Below are 9045 nucleotides of genomic sequence, written 5' to 3' on the forward strand. Positions count from 1 at the left end.
TACTTCCTTACAGGCCACATGATTCAAAATTTAGCATCACCAGGAGTAATTGCCTGCAGGCCTAAGTGAAGAGTAAAGTTGACATGGTTTCTAGTTTGTTGGTTAAGATGACGTTATTTTTCATCTTTAATTCATAGGAACCAGGACCTTACCCTTCCAGCCCTCAGGGCAGCCAGGCACAAATGAATGGTCGTGAGACAGCCAAGTCTAACACTCTGGGTCTCAGGGTCACCAAGTCTTGTTCTCATCAAGGGACTGTCAACCCATCCCCCAAATTTAGAGTCCACAAGAAGATGGCAGTAAATCCTGGGGGTTGTGAGAAGTGAAAGCATTAAGTCCAAAGAGGCATTCCGAGGATGGAGCAGAAATGAGAAAACATAATGATGACAGCTTCACAATCACTTCTGCCCATATTCCATTACCCACAACTCATTCACATGGTCCCCAAATGGATTGATGACCACCCAGCCATTTTCTAGCACAATCCTTTAATTTGGTCATCAGGTATCCTTTTTATTATTTATTCTCTACATTCCACACTCTCACTTACTCCTTAATGTGACAAACCAAAACCCTGTCCTGTCTCTGACCTCATCTAAATTTTAGAATCTCAGAGTGATGTGTCATATTACGCATCTGGTCCAGATTTTGTTCGTCTAAGATCAGGAAGCTCAAAACAAAGCTAAATGTGGCTTCTACCCAGACCTGATGTGCAACTGCCAATCAAAGACATGATGGAAGGACATAAACTACTGGGAAAAATACCCCTGCCAGCTGAAATTTCTATGCACAGCAAAGTACCTTCCAAGAACAGTGTGAAATAAGACCATTTAAGGCCAAAAATGTGAAATTAATGGAAAAATAACCCTCACAAAATGACAATCTAAAGATCATGTTTAAGGTCAAAGTAAAGTGATTCCAGTTGAAAATTCTGCAATGATAAAAGGAATAAGTATACAAGAAAGGTGTGTTTGTGCATTTATACAACCACTCATTAGCTATATGAAATCATTATATTTCCTTTTTGAGTTAGAAAGATGAACTTACCATATATATCCTCAATAACACATAATTTAATATGGGGAAATTGTTCTAAATCCATTATATTGTCCAAATGGAAGTAATTTATAAATCTATACTTTAATATGTTAAAGATGTAAATAGATGGAAAGATATTTTGTGTTAATGAATTGGAAGACAACACAGTAAGGATGTCAAATCTCCCCAGACTGATAAATAGGTTTAATATAATTCCTATCAAACTAACAGACAGGGCAGGGTAAACAATTTATAATTCAACTAGTTTGAATAATTTCAATGGGCTCTAAGTTATAGGTGTGGTAGCTGGTTGCCTGGTACCTGGCCCTGGAATGATTAAGGCAGAGGAATATTGCTTCCTGGGGCACACAGGCAGATAGAGGAGGTAGAGCTCTGGATTGATTAGTTTGCATGTTCTGGGCTGAGTCCTTTACTATCCTCAAGAATTGGCTAGCCCTGGGAGGGGTAGTCTCTGCCCAGTCAGAGCTGCCCCTTCTAGGGCTAGCCAATTCCTTTTTTTTTTTTTTTTTTTTTTTTCCGGTATGCGGGCCTCTCACTGTTGTGGCCTCTCCCGTTGCGGAGCACAGGCTCCGGACGCGCAGGCTCAGCGGCCATGGCTCACGGGCCTAGCCGCTCCGCGGCATGGGGGATCTTCCCAGACCGGGGCACGAACCCGTGTCCCCTGCATCAGCAGGTGGACTCTCAACCACTGCGCCACCAGGGAAGCCCTAGGGCTAGCCAATTCTTAAGGGCAGCCATACCTCCTGAATATACATTGTTTACCCTGCTCTGTCTTGCCTGTCTCATGGAAACCCCAATAGTCTGTGGCCTAAACCTATTTGCTCTTGCTTCTGTTTTCTGACCAAAATCTCCTGTGGCCCTGCATGGCATGCCATTCCTCTTGTTTCCAGGGGAACTGAGTGACATTATAGGCTCCTTTCAGTGGCATTGAGAGAGAGAGAGGAGAGGGAGAGAGAGGAGGAGAGACTATAAAGGGATAAAGGGATATCATGCGGGAGATTTTCATGGAGATAGAATGGTTCTGTATCTTGATTGCAGTGGTGGTTACACAATTCTTCACGCGATGCAATTATGTAGTATTACATGTACACATATTGTATGAGGGTTAAATTCCTGGTTTTGATGTTCTAATAATTACCTAAGAAGTAACAATTGGGGAGAAACTGAGTGAAGGGTAACATGACTTCTCTACTATCTTTATGACTTATTTTGAATCTATAATTATTTCAAAAACAGATCATGTCACTATCCTACTGAAAACCTCCTATGGACTCCCAGAGCACTTAACATAAAATCCAAATTTCTCATCATGACCTATGAAGACTTATGCCCCAGCCCCCTGTGCCCTGTATCTCACTGCCTTGCACTTTCTTCCTTCAGCCACATTGGCTTCACTTGCTTTCTTCACTAGACCAAGCTCTTTTCAGCCCAGGGGTTTTGGCACATGCTAGTTCCTTTATCAGGAATGCTGTTCCCCACCTTTGAACCTGGTGAGACTATTCCATCCTGCAGGGGACTGCATGATGTCAGCTTCTGTTTACTCTGCTGTCCATCCTGAAGTTTGTACCTTAATGTCCACTGTCTCTCTTTTACCAACGAGAACACTGAGAAGTGATATTAGCAGGAAATGACAGATCAATATCCCTTACGAATATATCAATAGATACAAAAATCTTCAACAAAATATTAGAAAACCAAATCCAACATCATTTAAAAATTTATAAAGGGTTATACACCACAACCAAGTGGATTTATCCCAGGAATGCAAGAGTGGTTCAATATAAGAATATCAAGTGGGGACTTCCCTGGTGGCGCAGTGGTTAAGAATCTGCCTGCCAATGCAGGGGATATGGGTTCAAGCCCTGGTCCGGGAAGATCCCACATGCTGTGGAGCAACTAAGCCCGTGCACCACAACTACTGAGCCTGTGCTCTAGAGCCCATGAGCCACAACTACTGAGCCCATGCGCTGCAACTACTGAAGCCTGAATGCCTAGAGCCGGTGATCCACAACAAGAGAAGCCACTGCAATGAGAAGCCTGTGCACCGCAACAAAGAGTAGCCCCTGCTCGCTGCAACTAGAGAAAGTCCGCGTGCAGCAATGAAGACCCAATGCAGCCAAAAATAAATAAAATAACGTTAAAAAAAGAAAAAATAAAATCAATAGACCACATTAATAAACAGAAAAAGACATGATAATCTCAATTGACAAAGAAAATGCATTTGATAAAGTCCAACACCTTTTTATAACAATAATAGTAATAAACACTCAGAAAACTAGAGATAGAGGAAAAATTTCTCAATGTGATAAGTGGTATTTACAAGAAAGCCACTGTTAAAATTATACTCGATAGTGAAAGACTGAAAGCTTTCTCCCCAAGATTAGGAACAAGACAAGGATTCCTGCTTTTACCACTATCATTCAACAATGTACTAGAAGTTTTAGCCAGAAATTAGGCAAGAAAAAGAAACAAAAAGCATTAAATTTGGAAAGGAAAAAGTAAAACTACCTCTATGCACAGGTGACATGATTCTAAATATTGAAAGTCTCATAGAATCTACCAGAAAAACTACATGTATTCAGAAAAGTTGCAGGGTACAATATCAACATGCAAAAATCAGTACATTATTGGTGGGAATGTAAAATGGGTCAGCTGCTGTGGAAAAAGAGTTTGGTGGTTCCTCAAAAAGTTAAGCATAGAACTACCACATGGCATATGATTCCATGGCTAGGTATACACCTCAGAGAATTGAAAACAAGTACTTCAACAAATACTTTCACACAGTGTTAATAGCAGCACTATTCACAATAGCCAAAAGGTGGAAATAATTGAAATTTCTGTCAATGGATGGATAAACAATGTGTGCTATAAACATACAATAGAATGTTATTCAGCTATAAAAAGGAATGACACAAGGAATTATACAATGTGGATGAACCTGGAAAACTATGAAAGATTTATAGAAAAATAGAGAAAATGGTGAAGCCTAGATAAAGAATTCTTAGACATGATTGCACAGGACAGAAGGGAAAAAACTGATAAATGAGACTTTATCAATTTTAAAGATATTTGTTCTGTGAAAGTATTTTGAACTGAATGGAAATGAAGACACAACATATCAAAATTTGTGGGAGGCAGCTAAAAGAGTATTTAAAGGGAAATGTATCACGTTAAACACATTTTAAAAAGGAAACGTCTTCAATCATGGAACTCAGTTTCCACATTAAGAAATTAGAAAAATAAGAGAAACCAGGAAAAGGATATAATAAAGATCAAAATGGAAACCAGTGAAACAAAGAAACAAAACTAGAGAAAATCATTGAAACTAAAAGCCTTAAGATATGTAAAATTGATAAACCTCTAGCCAAATTTTATCAAGAAATAGAGAATACACAAATTATGAAATCAAGAATGAGAGAGTGAACAGACATCACCACAGATTCTATGGATATTAAATGTTAATGCGGGAATATTGTGAACTTCTTTTATGGCATTAATTGAAAAACTTAAATGAAATGGACAATTTCCTTTAAAGACACAAACCATGAAAGCTCATTTAACTTATTTAGCCCTATATCTATTATAGAAATTAAATTTCTATTTAGAAACATTCCCACAAGGCAAATTGCAGGCTTAAATGGCTTCGCTGTGAATTCTACCAAACACTTAAGGAAGAAGTAATAATTCTACACAAACTCTTCTAAAAAGTGGAAGAGTAGGGAATGTTTAACCAATATATTCTGTGAACTTAGCATTCTGTTGATACCACAACCAGACTAAGGCATTACAAGAAAAATGCAGACCAACATTCCTTATGAACATCCATGCAGAAATCCCAATAAGATTTTAGCAAATCAAATCCAGCAATATATGAAAAGGATTGTGCATCAAGACAGAGAGGAGTTTATTTCGGAAATGTAAGGTTTGCTTTTCCACTTTCACTGCACTCATAGCTCAACTCTTCATTGTCAACTCTTTGATGAGCAATGAGAGTGGAGGTCCGTCTAAAGAATTCCCCACAGTACGCCACTCATAAGGCCTTTCTCCAATATGGATTCTCTGGTGCTGACCAAGTGTGAAATTGTAGCTGAAGGTTTCTCCAAATTCACTTCACTTGTAATGCCTTTGCACAGTGGGAAAGGCCACTGCACACTTGATGCTCCTGTGAGGTTTCTCCCCTTCCTGGTCATTCCCTGGTGAGTTACCTGACACTGGAGAAAGCCTGATGTGACCAAGCAGTCCTTCCCAACCTCCCTGCATCTGAAAGGTTTCTCTGATGTGTCAGCTCTTTACAAAGGAGCCCCTTCCCTCCTCCCAAAATTCTGATGGACTTCTTGACATTCTGCTGCATCTGTTGCCGCACGAGTGTGTGGTCTCTGCCCTGGGCGTATGGCTTGGTATCCAGCCAGGTGCAAAATGTTTTTCAAGAGTAGACCATGCATGTCACAGGGGTAGGTCTTCTGAGTGGAAGGACCTAACTGAGTGGGATTCCTAACATGCGACACTCCTACTATGCTCAGAAGGGGACCCCTCACCCTCCACTCCGTGCCAGAACACTGAAAGCTGAGACATGCTGGATAAATTATTGTTAACTTTTGTGGGAAGAAACAGCCCATCACAAACATATGACCCAGGAACGAGGGCATGGGACTGTTGGGAAGATGAAGGTGTTGAGGTCAGGGTAAGGAAGGCATGCTGTGCACCAGTAAGCCTCTAAAGGTTACAGAATCTAGGGGCAGCCTTAAGAGTGCCACATACTCACCAAAGCCAAGAATACAAGGATGGGACACGGAACTGGATGGAGAGGCAGGGTTCTCAGGTTACTTCTCTGTAAACACTTTTTAGCAAGGCCTTGGCTGCCGGTAACACACGAACCCTGTGCAGAACCAGGCCCCAGGAAAATCTGATTACAGCTGAGTTGCTGGTGTCCAGGGGCTATTAACGGAAATGTGCACAAGTCACAACACATTAATCATAGGCCAAGTTGGAGAGCCCTGAGGAGTAGCGGAGAGGGTGAGATGTGGAGACTGCAGGGGGATGGGGAGTGCAGCCAGGGACCCACAGTCAGAGTAGAAATAACAAGTGGTCACGTTTCAAGAATGGGGAGGGAATGATGTAGAGGAGGTATGGCCATTAGCTTTGGAACACAATAGTGAACAGGAGACATGTCGCTGGTGTGATTTGAACCTGGTCCTGACGTCATGCCATCCCCCAGCTCCCACTCAGCAAGGCCGGACCACCTTGAGCACCTCTTGCCACAGTTGCAGTAATGTTTGCTCTGCTCAGGCACATAGGGCTCTTCCTTCAACTCCAGTTGGGGACTTAGAAGATGAGAGTCCTAATGGAAAGATATGGTAGGTAAAGTTGCCCAGGTGAACTACTCTACCATAGGCTACAGGAAAGAAAACCTAAATGAAACAAAATAAAACAAACAAACCCCTCTGAGGAATGTCTGGCAGGAATAATCCAGTGGTCCCAGACAGATAGTGCCTATGTCAGTGTCTATAATTCCTGGCACAGCCAGAACCCAGGAAATGTCAGCTGAAGGGGGCGGCAGAACCCAAATCACGGAACTGTCCCAGAACTGGACAACCATCTAAGGAGGGACTGGCTAAGCCAGATGGGATCCACCGGGCTGACCTCAAGATGAATGACTCTCGCCCCTCAGCTGCAGGGCTTCAGGGTGGCAGTTGTTGGGGCTGATAGAGGACTATACTGCCTAGAGCAGTGCATACAGCTCAGCCCTGGAACCCTGGCACATAGGCCAGGGAAGTGGGAAGGAGGACGTGCCCATGCTCCAGCTGTGGGGATGAGAGCTGCCTCTGGGGAGAAGGGGACAGGCGGAAACCAGCTCAGGCCACTGGGGTAGATGTGAAGGCCTTACGCAGTGAAGCTACAAGTGCAAAGTTGTCCAGCACCACTTCCCAGTACAGGATTGTCTGAGCCTCATCAAGCTGTCCTCACTGCCCCCAGGGAAAACTAAATGGCAATATCCTCAAAGGTCATACAGCACTTTGTGTGGGGGCAGTTCATTCCACAATCGGCAGGGCCCCAGTCCATCCTCCCATAATCCATCCCATGCTCAACTTCTTCCCCAACTTCGCAATTCAGAGGAGATACCAGACACTGGTGCTCACTCTCAACTAATACCCCACTGATCGCTGTGTTAACCCACAGTGACAACAGACAGGCAGGCAGATAGACAACAACTAAGCTCTGGGCCTTGTAGGCAGGGTATTTTAAGATGTACCTGCGGTTTGTTTTTATCAGGTATGGTAAGATGACAGACATGGAGAAAACTGTCTTTGAAAGAAGAGTTTATTACTTACAACTCCCAAGAGGAAGGAGCACAGCAAGCCATGCTGGGCCACATGGGGAGGCACCAGGATTGGTCAGGAGGCAGAGGAATGAGAAGAAAACAGGCGCCAGAGACCATTGTGGTTTTTGCAGGAAGGAATGGGCAAAGCAGGGTAGGCAAGCTGAGCAGGTTTAGGATTGGAGAGTTTGAATAATTTTGGTAAGTTCTGGGCTATGAGGTGGCATCTAGTTGTCCAGCACCTGGCCCTGGGGCACTTTAGGGCAGGGGGATAGTGTCCTAGGCTGCAGGAGCCTGATAAAAGGAGGTGGGTGGGGGTATGGACCCAGATTGGTTGGTTTGCATATCAAAGACTTGCTCACAGGTAACTTTTTTACTGCCTCTAGGAACTAGCTAGCTCTGGGAGGGGCAGTCTCTCCAGGATCAGCAAGGCCTCCAAGACGTCAACCCACCATGAATACAGAAAATAAAAAGACATGATGAATACACAAGGCCCAACCCCATCTCCTGGTGGCACCAAGATCATAACTCAGTCTTCTTCAATCCCCAAAACCAGGGCCCTGGAGCCAACAGTTAACACTTCCTCCCTTACATGCATATCACTCTTTAGACTGCACTTCCCTCATAACTCTAGACCCCCCTTCCCCATGAACCCCCAACACCACTGCTACCCAATCCCTGGCCCACACCCTAGCCTTCTCCATAGACTCCCCACAAATCACTCTGCGCCCGGCATTCAGAGAGCGTTTTGCAAATGCAACCAGGATCTCATCCTGCCCAAGACCTTCTGTATTAGTTTTCTTTTTTTTTTAATTAATTAATTTTTTTTTGGCTGTGTTTGGTCTTTGTTGCTATGCGCAGGCTTTCTCTAGTTGCAGCGAGCGGGGGCTACTCTTTGTTAGAGTAGGCTTCTAATTGCGGTGGCTTCTCTTGTTGCAGAGCACAGGCTCTAGACACGTGGGCTTCAGTAGTTGTGGCACGTGGGCTCAGTAGTTGTGGCTCGTGGGCTCTAGAGCGCAGGCTCAGTAGTTGTGGCGCATGGGCTTAGTTGCTCCACGGCATGTGGGATCTTCCCGGACCAGGGATCGAACCCGTGTCCCCCACACTGGCAGGCGGATTCTTAACCACTGCGCCACCAAGTCCGTCCCTGTATTAGTTTTCTAGTGCTACTGTAACCGAGTACCACACACTGAACAACAGAAATTTGTTATCTCCAGTTCTGGAAGCTAGAAGTCTGAAATCAAGGTGTTGGCAGCACCATGCTCTCTAACGGCTCTAGGGGAGAATGCTTCCTTGCCTTGTCTAGCTTCTGGTGTTTGCTGGCAGTCCCTGGTGTTCCTTGGTTTGTAGATGTACTGCTCCAGTCACCTGGCCATTTTCTGTGTGTCTTCACATCATCTTCCCTTTGTGAGTATCTGTCTCTGTGTCCATTTTCCCCTTTTTCTGAGGACACCAGGCATATTGGATTCAGGCCCAGTTTAATGACCTCATTTTAGCTTAATTACCTCTATAAAGACTAATTACAAGTGAGGTCACATCCTGAGGTGCTGCATGTTAGCACTTCCACATATCTTTTAGGGGAGACATGACTTAACCCACTGGCAAGGGCAGCACCCAATCCTGCTCTGACGGCCTCCCACTGGACTCTGTTCCTGGCTTCAACCTCAGTC

This window comes from Monodon monoceros, unplaced genomic scaffold (assembly GCF_005190385.1).
Source record: "Monodon monoceros isolate NGI ecotype Baffin Bay Population unplaced genomic scaffold, NGI_Narwhal_1 Super_Scaffold_10, whole genome shotgun sequence".
NCBI classification, from domain to species: domain Eukaryota; kingdom Metazoa; phylum Chordata; class Mammalia; order Artiodactyla; family Monodontidae; genus Monodon; species Monodon monoceros.